Below are 13,654 nucleotides of genomic sequence, written 5' to 3'. Positions count from 1 at the left end.
GCTCTTCTTTAAAATAGTGCCATGGAATCTTTTCCATCCACCTAATAGGGCAGACGGGGCCTAGGTTTAATGTCTCATCCGAAAGACGGCACCTTCGACAGTGCAGCACTCCCTCAATACTGCAGTGGAGTGTCAGCCTAGATTTTGTGCTCAAGTCTCTGGACTTAATGGTAGCAAATAAGAGATGGTTAAGGGATAGTTAAAGTATTACTGCACAGTCTATAATTTGTGGAATATTGTAGCAATTATTGACCAAAATAAAAGTTAATTTTTAATATTATTAGCAAATGTTGGGATTTGGTGTAATTTATTTTTATGCTAAAGTTTGCTTTTAGGGGGTTAGACACGCAGAACAGCCAAATGCTCAGGATATGAATCAGAAGTCAGATGAAACGTCTGTTCAGATGGCGTAAGGCAATGAAGATTTGTTTTCCTTACACAATTTGCACACGGTAAGGACCCGCGTTCACACATTAAGGATTGAGACGTGTTATCCTTTTGAGCTCTACAGGAGTTAGTTTCAAGAAGCCCAAACCCAGATATGGGCAGTATCCAGTTTAATTGGCTACTTTATTAGCCAACCTCTGTACAGGGAAGGAGTTCAACTGCCAATCTTCCCGTCAATATGGGCCACAAAAGAACAAAGACCCACATGTTTAGGGTCAGTTGATAAGTTCTGCTGAGAGAGACAGGTAAAGGCCTAGTCCAGACCACCTTAAGAAGAAAGCCAACCAGGCTCAAAGCAAGCCTCGGTCCAATTCAGTGATAAGAAAATGTTATTCAGCTCACCAGCAGACACAGTATTGTGTAGTTTATTATTTTCTTTATGACAAGGAGGAACTGAAATTAGGTTAAAGTAGGCTAAAATCTGTTATGACTATTTATTTGTATGTTCATTTACTGGCTGTAAAACAAAACAGCTTAATAGCTGTAGTCTCATCTCACGAGTGTTAATCAGATCCATCCTGGTCTGCAAAGCTTAGTTACTCATTGTTTAATCCAGCTGATAGTTCTGTATCCTGTTCACTTCTCAAATTCTTACGATATTCTGCAGAAATGAATTTACCGACACAAATAGGGGTTGTTGTGGAAAAGATTTTAAAATTTGCAAAGAACATCTAGTCATCAAAATTCAAATAAAACAAATAATTTGCAACATAGAGCCTCAACATTCTGCAGATTGATGGAAATCCATATCCTAACTCACATCAAGTCCCGTTCACCCATCACCCCTGTGCTCGCTGACCTACATTGGCTCCGGGTCCACCAACGCCTCGATTTTAAAATTTTCATCCTCGTGTTCAAAGACACTCCTTAAAATTTACATCTTTGACCAGGCTTTTGGTCACCTCTCCTAACGTCTCCTTCTTTGGCTCGGTGTCAATTGTTTTGTCTGCTAACGCTCCTGTGAAGCGCCTTGGGACGTTTTACTATATCAATACAAGTTATTGTTGTTGTAAATAGTTTGAAAAGTTATGAATTCATCTTGGTCTATTATAATGCACTGGTGTGGAATCAACATCCTGGGGGTCACCATTGACCAGAAACTTAACTGGACCAGCCACATAAATACTGTGGCTACAAGAGCAGGTCAGAGGCTGAGTATTCTGCAGCAAGTGACTCACCTTCTGTCTTCCCAAAGCCTTTCCACCATCTTCAAGGCCCAAGTCAGGAGTGTGATGGAATACTTTCCACTTGCCTGGATGAGTGCAGCTCCAACAACACTCAAGAAGCTCGACACTATCCAGGACAAAGCAGCCCGCTTGATTGGCACCCCATCCACCACCTTAAACATTCACTCCCTCCACCACCGGTGCACTGTGGCTGCAGTGTGTACCATCTAAAAGATGCACTGCAGCAAATCGCCAAGGTTTCTTCGACTGCATCTCCCAAACCCGCGACCTCTACCACCTAGAAGGACAAGAGCAGCAGGTGCATGGGAACACCACCACCTGCACGTTCCCCTCCAAGTCACATACCATCCTGACTTGTAAATATATCGCCGTTCCTTCATCGTCGTTGGGTCAAAATCCTGGAACTCCCTACCTAACAGCACCATGGGAGAACCTTCACCACATGGACTGCAGCGGTTCAAGAAGGCGGCTCACCGCCACCTTCTCAAGGGCAATAAGGGATGGGCAATAAATGCTGGCCTTGCCAACGACGCCCACATGCCATGAATTAATGAATTAAAAAAATCCAGCCGGTACGTGTTTTCCAGCACTGCTTGGGGGCCAGGAGAAGCAGAAATAATTCCCCCGGCCCCTCAAACAAACCTTCCACTGCAATCTCTCCCCCCGCGATCTGTCGACCCCCCCAGCGATCTATCCCGCCACCCGTGATCTATCCCTCCCTCCCACCTCACTGCCGTGCTCCGAGCCCTCCCCCACCCACCCCTGATCTTCTCGACTGCCGGGGACCGTCCATAGCTGCTGCCTTCTACACAGGCTTTCCTGCCCGTCAGCGACCAGCCTCTCAATCTGGCCGGCTGCCGGGCGGGAAACGGTGTAAAAACATTCTAATGAGATCCTGCCATTAAATTCAGCAGGACCTCCGCCTTCCTGGCCTCTGGCACGTGCCCCCGCAGATTCCCTGCCTCTCCGTAAATGTCGGGCACTATTTATTAAGCCCAGGAACCCATATGCTTTTTTAACAGCCTGATCAATTTGTCCTGTCACCTTCAAAGATTTGTGTATTTGAACGCCCAAGTCTCTCTGCTCCTGCATCTCGCATTCGACCAACATCATTAAAACAGATGATCTGATCATTATCTCATTGCTGCTTGTGGGAACTTACTGTGTGCAAATTGGCTACCGTGTTTCCTACATTACAACGGTGACTACACTTCAAAAGTACTTAATTGGTTGAAAAGCACTTTGGGATGTCGTGAAAGGCGCTATGTAAATGCAAGTTCTTTCTGTAGAAGTTGGACTGATTTGTTTTTGTTCAGTGAAATCCAAATTTGACCTAGCTCACACCATTTTAGACCTAGAATCTCTCCTTGAAGTACAATTGTAATATGCTTTGACAGAAGCCAAAACAACCTTCCGTACACACACACCATTATTCTCTGATTGTTATCAAAGTGTTCTATTTTCCTATTATTGCTGTTGTCTGTGGATGGATCTATTGCAGAGAGGGTAGGTTTTTTATTTAAAAAGCAATTTATCTTTTATTTTTAATGGCATCTTGGTCTATTTGTGTCCTCACTTTATGGTTAAGTCTGCTAAAGGCTGTCTTTCAATTGTTCTTGCACAATTTAAACTGGAATCAGAGGAGACAAATGTTGTATCCTCCAAGTTCAAAGTCTGAATCGTTTGGGATGTTCCTTGCTAATGGGCTTAATTTTTAATTGTTTTGAAACATAACTGAGGAAGGCCAAGGAAAATGATACTGTCGATAATGATTATTGAAGTGAACCACAAGGGAATAATTATAGTTAATGGTATGACAAGGGGTAAGATCCTATTGATGTACAATAATTAGTGCTTCCTCAAGATAATGTTTTAGAATTGGCAGGTAGGGAAATTAAAATAGAAATAACCTTTGACACTAGTTTTAAAAAGGTGCAGTTATCATTACGATATGTACGTATTTATTTTTTGAAATATTTTTCCGAATGATTGTTTGAATTCAATTTCAAAACTCCTAAGTCTAATATTAAAAGGACTTAGAAGTCCTATCACTGAACAAACGCTTCTTGATTTATCTCATTTTCTCCCTCAGTCCTTTCGACCCTGGTGGTTTCCTGCACTGTGAGCATTGGTCCTTCATCTGAGTTGCACAATTAAAAAGAAAAAATTTAAAATGCAACTTATCTCTCAAAGGCATATTCTTCGCATCAGGTCAAGATTTTTTTTAAAAAGGCACATTCTACTAGAATGAAAGGAAATTGTTTAGAAACTTTAATGTTCTGAGTCCAAAGCAGTGTAAGTTAACTTTCCGGCCCCCCATCCCTCCTTTCCCCTCCACCCCCCACAGCATGTATTGGAAAATCATGAGAAATGAGGAATTATATGTCATGTTGGTTGTGAGGTACCTCACAGTCAAAGCAGGCCTGTAATACCCAATAGCATCTATGATTTTATCCACAATCTATATGTATATTGCCAACAGCATCTGACTGAATCACCACAATTCTCATGGCAACGATGGCAGGCCAGTGGAAAACGGGTCTTATCAGTCACAGGACGCGAATAACCCAGAACTAATAAATCACGACTAAAGAGAAAATACCGTAAATGCACTTTGGTTAGACATACAACTTAAAGAGAGAGACGGATTAATGTTTTGGACGCGATCCCTCATCAAAATAGTTCCCATGAAGAAACATTAGCTTATCTTTCTCTTTTGGACATCAATGGACCAGCTGCGCAATTCTAGCACTTTTTGTGTTGATGAATAGTTTTCCAGTCCCACTCCATCTCCCCCCACCCCCCTCAAACCCTTTCATAACTTGCGCCAGAGATCAAATTAAATTCGTTTTGCGGTTTTCCTTATTATAAATAATTTAAGGTGCAGCAACCACTGCGTTGCCAACATTCCTGATTTCTTTAACATTCTATTGATTTTGCACTATTGTTTCAATGCACATGATGCACAGAAATAGAAGGAGATGGATAGTTTTTCCTTTTTTCCATCCCAGTAAATCAGTTCATTAAAATTGTACAAAATCAATCACTAACCAAATTGCAAGTGTTGACAATCATATAAAAAAAGTTTAGAGAGACAAACAAATAAATTGCCTGGCACAGGATGGAGATCAGACACCTCGAAGTTGATTGATAGTTTCATTGCCCCTTTGGCTATTCCATTAGTGACCCACAAGCACTCAGATTGATGAGGCAGCAGAGCCACGATGTCATTCAAACAGTCCTTGGATGATAGGCTTGAAGTTTTCCCTTAATTTTGTTTTACAACTTTTTGGAAGGGAAGGGAGGAGGTAAAACCTGCAGAAAGATGCTTCTGATCAGCGTGGATGAACATACGAGAAAGCAGAGCCTGGAAATGACAATGTGCGATATCACTGCAATGAATGCTCATCATATTTTTTTGACCACTATTTCACAGAGGCTTTAACCCATTTATTTTAAGCGGGTTAATGCCTCCATTAAAATAAAAGAAAGCACTTGCATTTATAAAGCGCCTTTCATGACCTCAGGAAGTCCCAAATCACAAAGAAGTACTGTTTGAAGAGTAGTCACTGTTCTAAGGTAGGAAAGGCAGAAGTCAATTTGTGCACAGCTAGCTCCCACAAATAGCAATGAGGTCATGATCAGATATTTTTAAGTGTTGCTTGAGGGATAAATGTTGGCCACAACACCATGGAGAACTCTCCTGCTCTTCTTCGAAGTAGTGCCATGGGATCTTTTACCCGAGAGGGCAGACGGGGCCTCGATTTAACGTATCACGTGAAATACGGTACCTCCGACAGTGCAGCGCTCCCTCAATACTGCATTGGAGTGTCATCCTGGATTTTGTACTCAAGTCTCTGGGGTGGGACTTGAATCCAAAACCTTCTGACTAAGAGGCGAGAGTGCTACCATTAAGCCAAGGCTGACACCTAGAGGTCTTTGACTGAGAGGTCAAAGGGTGTGGCCATCCCAACAGGGCCAAACCACCCAACAACAATCTGACACCACAGTTGTTCCTCCCACTCAGACAGCACTTGGACAAGCACAACTGATCGGGGCACCAATTGAAAATGCAAACATAGAATCATAGAATCATAGAAAGGTTACAGCACGGAAGAAGGCCATTTGGCCCATCGAGTCCGTGCCGGCTCTATGCAAGAGCAATCCAGCTAATCCCACTCCCCCGCTCTATCCCCGTAACCCTGCAAATTGTTTCCGTTCAGGTATTTATCCAGTTCCCCAGTTCCCTTTTGAAAGCCAAGATTGAATCTGCCTCCATCACCCCTCAGGCAGTGCATTCCAGATCATAACCACTCGCTGCGTAAAAAAGTTTTCCCTCAAGTCACCTTTGGTTCTTTTGCCAATCACCTTAAATCGATGTCCTCTGGTTCTTGACCCTTCTGCCAATGGGAACAGTTTCTCTCTATCTATTCTGTGTACACCCTTCATGATTTTAAATACCTCTATCAAATCTCCTCTCAACCCCAGCTTCTCCAGTCTAACCACATAACTAAACTCCCTCATCCCTGGAATCATTCTAGTAAATCTTTTCTGCACCCTCTCTAAGGCCTTTACATCTTTCCTAAAGTGCGGTGTCCAGGGCTAGACACAATACTCCAGTTGTGGTCATAGAAACATAGGAACAGGAGTAGGCCATTCAGCCCCTCGTGCCTGCTCCGCCATTTGATAAGATCATGGCTGATCTGTGATCTAACTCCATATACCCGCCTTTGGCCCATATCCCTTAATACCTTTGATTGACAAAAAACTATCTATCTCAGATTTAAATTTAGCAATTGAGCTAGTATCAATTGCCGTTTGCGGAAGAGAGTTCCAAACTTCTACCACCCTTTGTGTGTAGAAATGTTTTCTAATCTCGCTCCTGAAAGGTCTGGCTCTAATTTTTAGATTGTGCCCCCTACTCCTAGAATCCCCAACCAGCGAAAATAGTTTCTCTCTATCCACCCTATCCGTTCCCCTTAACATCTTATAAACTTCGATCAGATCACCCCTTAACCTTCGAAACTCCAGAGAATACAACCCAATTTGTGTAATAATAATTTGTGGTCGATCCAGTGTTTTATAAAGGTTTATCATGACTTCCTTGTTATTGTACTTTATGCCTCCATTTATAAAGCCCAGGATCTCGTATACTTTTTAAAACACTTTCACAACCTGCCCTGCTACTTTCAATGATTTGTGCACATATACCCCCAGATCTCTCTGTTCCTGTACCCCTTTTAGAATTGTCCCCTTTAGTTTATATTGCGTGTCCATGTTCTTCCTACTGAAATGCATCATTTCGCATTTTTCTGTGTTAAACTTCATTTGCCACGTGTCCGCCCATTCCACCAGCCTATCTGTATAAGTCTATCACTATCCTCCTCACTGTTCACTGCACTTCCAAGTTTTGTGTCATCTGCAAATTTGGAAATTGTGCCCTGTACTCCCAAGTCCAAGTCATTAATATGTATCAAGAAAAGCAATGGTCCTAGTACTGACCCCTGGGGAACACCACTGTACACCTCCCTCCAGTCCAAAAAACAACTGTTCACCACTGCTCTCTGCATCCTGTTGCTTAGCCAATTTTGTATCCATGGTGCTACTGCCCCCCTTATTCCATGGGTTTCAATCTTGATGACAAGCCTATTAAACAGCACTTTATCAAACGCTTTGTGAAAATCCATATACACCACATCAACTGCATTGCCCTCATCAACCCTCTCTGATACCTCATCAAAAAACTCTATCAAGTTAGTTAAACACGATTTGCCTTTAAAAAATCCGTGCTGGCTTTCCCTAATCAATCCACACTTGTCCAAGTGACTGCTAATTCTGACCCGGATTATCGTTTCTAAAAGTTTCCTCAAAGCATAGGGCTCTGACCACATATTTCATGTAAAAACACATAATAAATTTCTCCTTCTCACTTCCAATAAAACTAGTGCTCCCAGCAGATTCTGTTATTACTTAGATTTCAAAAGTAATAACAGAACCTGCTGGGAGCACTCAGCAGATCAGGCAGCATATGTGGAGGCAGGCAGGTAAGATTAACGTTTCAGGTCGATGACTTTTCGTCAGAACTGTGGCATGTTTCTGGGTATTTTCTGGTTTTATTTCAGATTTCCAGCATCCGCAGTGGTTTTTCTTTAAAATTTCCAGAGTAATTGAAATACTAGCAACCTTGCTTTAATAAGTACTTTGAATTAGGCCAGGCGCATGTAGCTGTCATGTGCCTATTTTATAAGGTCGAGTTGATAGCAATCAACATTATAGGGTTGCTTCAAGGTCAAGGTTCTCACTCGGGGCTGAGCCTCACCCAAGCATTGTGAAATTTCGCATGGGATCTCATCGAATCACGGAATCTTACAGCACAGAAGGAGGCCATTCGGCCCATCGTGCTTTTGCCAGCTCTTTGAAAGAGCTATCCAATTAGTCCCACTCCCCTGCTCTTTCCCCACAGCCCTGCAAATTTCTCCTTTTCAAGTATTTATATAATACCCTTTTGAAAGTTACTATTGAATCTGCTTCCACCTCACTTTCAGACAATGTATTCCAGATCATAACAACTCATTGCATAAAAATAAATTCTCCTCATTTCCCCTTGGATTTTATGCCAATTACCTTAAATCTGTGTCCTCAGGTTACTGCCCCTCCTGCCAGTGGAAACAATTTCTCCCTATCGACTCTTTTCAATACCGTTCATAATTTTGAATACCTCTATCAAATCTCCCCTTAACCTCCTCTGCTCTAAGGAGAACAATCCCAGCTTCTCCAGTCTCTCCACATAACTGAAGTCCCTCATCCCTGGTACTGTTCTGGTATATCTCCTCTGCACCATCTCCAAGGTCTTGACATCCTTCCCAAAGTGTGATGTTCTGAATTGGACACAATACTCTAGCTGAGACCTAACCAGTGATTTATAAAGATTTACCTTAAATTGCTTGCTTTTGTACCCTACGCCTCTATTAATAAAGCCAAGCATTCTGTATGCTTTTTTTTAACAGCTTTATCAATTTGTCCTGCCACCTTCAAAGATTTGTGTATGTGAAGCCCCGGGTCTCTCTGTTCCTCTAAAATTGCACCATTTAACTTATATTGCCAATATCTCAATGCAATAACTTTGGTATGTTATTGTGATTTGGGCCTGCCTCCAATGCTGCTACCATCGTCAACCCAAAAACATGCTTCATAAAATTGGGTGCGCTGCAAATCGTGTATGCAAGGTTGCAGGGGTCGGTGGGGGGGGTCCCTGATTTTATAACCCGCGCCCACCACCAGCAATACTCCTTGCTGCCAGCACAGCCTTATGAAACAGCCCTATAATGTTCATTAGAACATGATTGCTATCACTGCATCAACAATTCCTGTGCCATCCCTCACCGAGACCAAGGTCGCCTGGCCTCGCCCTTTTGCGTCAGTCTTCACAGAGGCCCTATCAACTGGTCCTGTGGTTGCCACCATAGCGGTGCGGAGCATCCGGTCTCACATTACTGCTCGCTGCAGAGCAGAGATCATTAAATCAAACAAAGGGTCACATTTAATGAGCAGGGCCGCCAGTCAATAAATTAGTCAAGAATAAAAGCAGTGAAGATAGTTCACTCTACGTGACAATTCTCTCCTAATGTTCAGTGGATGTTCGAATTATTCTGCAGCCCTTATCTACTTATAGATTAAAGATACAGACTGTTGCGAAGAAAAAAATATTTAACCCTTTCCCATTTACTTAATGAATGCATTCAGGCATTAAATGTGGAGATTAGTGAACATTTTCTATTAAACATCATTAGTAGCACATTTGGTTTCGAAGCATCTCTGGCAACAAGAAAAATATTCATATAGCACCGTGGCATAGCATTTTTCTGATGCAAATTTAATGAAAGATTGCAGATATGTATGTATCCAATACATGACAAAAATAAGAACATAAGAAATGGGAGCAGGAGTAGGCCATATGGCCCCTCGAGCCTGCTCTGCCATTCAACAAGATCATGGCTGATCTTCTACCTCAATGCCATTTTCCTGCACTATCCCCATATCCCTTGATGCCTTTAATATCTAGAAATCTATCGATCTCTGTTTTGAATGTACTCAATGACTGAGCCTACACAGCCCTCTGGGCTGGAGAATTCCAAAGATTCACCACCCTCTGAGTGAATTCACTCAATGAAATCAATTTGAAAATATCTGTTCGCTGCTCAGCAATAATGTTTATATTTAGTACTTTAATATATATCTGTGTGTGTGTGGAACCTGTTTTCAACAGCTAGAATTACATTGCTATAACCATGAGTTAAACATGTTCTTTAAGTAGATAAATCTACTAATATAAGGAGAAAATTACTAGTCTGGAAATTACTATGTTATTGTATGGACGCTTAACTTATTTGTATTACATTGCTCTCTCTGCAATTTTGACAAGGCATGACCCATTTCAAATAAAAAGTTTAACACCTCTATTATAATAGCAGAGAAAGGAATTTGATATGAGCGTGTTAAGCATTCGGGCAATAATATCACTCACAGTCATTTTCAGGTTCTCAGAGCATTATTGTAGAATGTAATCCTGCAAATCCAGAATGTATTATTTATAAAGGGAATTAAAGTAAGTTCATTTTCACAACAACAGTAAACTCCAGTACCTAGAGATTACTGTGAGCAGTGTTATTATGGACGTTTAATTCGTTCATATCTAATTCCTTTCCCCACTGCTCTAATGCAGTACGTGAAACCTGTTTAAAATAAATGAATTAACACTTCCGTAGAAATAGCAGTCAAAGGAATTTGACACAAACAAGTTGGGCATTCATACAATATCACACACAACTTTCTTGGTGTGGGTATGTGCCTATCCTCCTGGTACAGTTACCAAGCGAATTTAAATGAGGATGGAAGTCATAAGATTTTTGTTAGGTAAGGTTATTAAGGGATATGGAACTATGGAATTGAGATACAGATCAGCTATGATCTAATTGAATGGCGGAACAGGCTCGAGGGGCTAAATGGCCTCGTCCTGTTCCTATGTTCCTATAAAAACATGTGGCCCATCAATCGCTCTCTTTCTACAAACCATGTAAAATGTACCCTATCATAGACTCCATCCCACCTATTTAAGCTTCCGAAGGAAAACTCAGCATAGATAACCCCTTATCCTCAAAAATTAATCAAGCCCTGCTATTCTCCATTGCTGTCCTCTAGACAAACTTTCTAACAAGCCACCTTTCCCCAGTAGCATGGAAAACACTATGCTCCGTTGAGTATTTTATTTTCTCATTCTATTTATATTCCTGTCAGCATCAATTCCGGCTTTATCCTTTACCCGTCTCCTTTTTAAAGAAGTTAATCACTGCATCCTTTACTTTATGTGAAGCAGTTTCAGAGTTCAGTCTCAGATGAAACCTTCTGCAGAGGGACATCGCTAAGAAGGTGCATTTCACCTGAGGGAGAATGAATGAATCTGAAAGATATGCACCTTACTAGCTAACTATAAGATAATATTAGTTGGCATGAAACAAGAGCATATTGCAATGCATTTCCCCTAAGCGAGAATGAATGAATCCAATCATAAATTTATACATGGCAATGGTAACAGTTAGAGTACTATGTGCAGCTTTGGGTGTCCCATTATAAAATGGACACTAAAGTCATTGAGAGCATTAATTCACCAGGATGATGCCAGGGATGGGAAACTATAGTTATAATGAGAGATTTGAGATATTGGAACTATTACCACTGAAGCAAAAAAGGCTAAGAGGAGATTTAGTTTATTAAAATTATGAAGGGTTTTTACAGAATGAATATGAAAAAACTATTTCCTCTGGTTGGGGAGCCAGTGACAACGGTCTTCTGTTTAAAATTGTCACTAAGAGAATAGGAAGAGAGGTTAGGAGACATTTCTTATGCAGAAAGTTGTTAGAGCATGGAGTGCTTTGCCAGAGGGAATGATTAAGGCAGAAACCATTGCACCTTTTAAGGGAAAAGTAGATAAACATTTGAATTAGAGGAAAAAATACAGGGCACTGGGAGAAAGCAGGGCAGTAAGATTAGTTTTAGATTGCTCGAGCAAAGCGCCAGCATAGATGCGATGGGCCCAATGGGGTCTTCTGTGTGTAAACCTCTACTGTTCTCTGGACAACAGAGTCAACTTGGATCGTGCAGAAATGCACCCTACTTGCCGATGATAGGGTTGTATTAGTTGTGTGAGGAGGAATAGCAAGTTAAGGTTATTCCCCCATTGGTGATGGGCTTTTGATACAGGAGAATCTAACAGAGAAAAGAAAATACATGAAAAAATAGGGACAGAAAATAAAATTTGTCATATTGAACCATTCTTGACTAATGGGAAACAGCCATTCACTTTACAGGATTACTGGTCTGGTTACAGAGTAGTAATTTGAAAAACAAGGACATCCACTTTGGACCTAGGACAGACAGATCAGAGTATTTTCTAAATGGTGAGAAGTTAGGAACTGTGGAAGAGCAGAGAGATTTAGAGGTCCACGTACAGAAATTACTAAAAGCTAGTGGACAGGTAGAAAAAATAATTTAATAGTCTGATGGGATGTTAGCCTTTATCTCAAGGGAGCTGGAATACAAAGGGGTGGAAGTTGTGCTACAGTTGTATAAAGCTCTAGTTAGACTTCATCTGGAGTACTGCGTTGAGTTCTGGGCTCTGCACCTGAGGAAGGATATATTGGCCTCAGAGGGGGTGCGGTGCAGATTCATCAGAATGATACTGGGGCTAAATGGGTTAAATTATGAGGACAGGTTGCATAGACTAGGCTTGTATTCCTTTGAGTGTAGAAGAGTAAGGGATGATCTAATTGAGATGTTTAAGATTGTTAAAGGATTTGATAGGATAGATAGAGAGAAACTATTTCCTCTGGTGGGGAGTTTTTAAAAAATGTTCTTGTGTTTTGTAAATCTTTTGCTACGTAGCTTCATCTATATTTTGAGTTCAGAGAATAAAATCAGGGAAGCACTCAGCCAGCACAACCATCCAAGTCCCTGTATGTTAAAGCTATTTCATGCTGTTAAGCCACTGACAAAAGGAAACAGTATCTCAAGATGTCTGATAATGACCCAAAACAGATAAGATGGGCTTAGAGAGACTTAATTATGTCATGCTATCAAAGTATAGTAAGACCACCTAGACCAGAGAACCCTATTAGGATGATGGATGACTAAGAGATGATTAAAATCATCAATTATTCTTTAATTAAATGCCACTTTTCACCCGTTAGACTTATGTTACTTGTGTCACCACAATGCACGCATCATCTTCACTGTTTCTGTGTGTGAGAAATTAATTCACAGCTGGAAGACATACTTTAGGCGGTAAAGAATTGTCCTTTCTAAACAAATGACTGCACTGACAAATAAATGCCTGAGACTGTTAATAACATGTTTATTCTAAGTTGTAACAGTGCACAAAATAAGATCACGAGCATAATTTAGAATTTTAATTAAACTCAAGCCTAGATCTTGCTTCCTGTAATGGCTCCAGAGGTGACTGCACCGTGTGATGTCACACTGAGCCATATAGATCAGGAAAGAAAGAAATAAGAAAGAACGTGCTTTTGTATTGTGCCTTTTATGACCCCCGAGTATCACAGAGTTCTTTGGAGTCAGTGGGGCGATTTTCAAGCGCCGCCCGAACTGGAGGAGAGTTGAAAATTTTAAAAAAGAAATTGCCCACCCTTTGACTACCTGAGGCCTATCTGATGGGATTTTAAGGGGAGCCGAGCCCAAAATATGCAGAACCCTATTTGAATAGGACGCCCTTTGCAATCTTCAGTATCAATGGGATTGGTACTAGGCCTTAAGCGGAATAACTGATGGTCTTTAGAGGGACTCACAAAACGGCCACTAAAACTTTTTCTGTGTATTTTTATGGGGCTGGAGGAGAAGGAATATCAACGGAAGGGAAAATCGGACGAGGTATGTCATGGGCAGTCAATTCGATATCACCCGTTCTACAAGTGCGGACAAAGTTAAAATTACCCCCAACGAGTTTGGCC

At 41.2% G+C, this 13,654-nt stretch overlaps 1 long non-coding RNA gene across 2 annotated transcripts in view; it reads left to right on the top strand.

Annotated features, from left to right (window-relative positions):
* The first annotated feature begins 352 nt into the window (after positions 1–352).
* LOC137320756 (uncharacterized) overlaps positions 353–13,654 on the top strand; it is a 92,337-nt gene continuing 79,035 nt past the window's right edge. For both annotated transcript variants that reach the window (XR_010962642.1, XR_010962641.1), the window contains exon 1: positions 353–452. This is a non-coding gene — a long non-coding RNA (uncharacterized lncRNA). The remainder of the gene's footprint in view (positions 453–13,654) is intronic.

Source organism: Heptranchias perlo, chromosome 4 (genome assembly GCF_035084215.1).
Source record: "Heptranchias perlo isolate sHepPer1 chromosome 4, sHepPer1.hap1, whole genome shotgun sequence".
Classification (NCBI taxonomy): domain Eukaryota; kingdom Metazoa; phylum Chordata; class Chondrichthyes; order Hexanchiformes; family Hexanchidae; genus Heptranchias; species Heptranchias perlo.
This window is presented reverse-complemented; position numbering and strand designations above follow the sequence as displayed.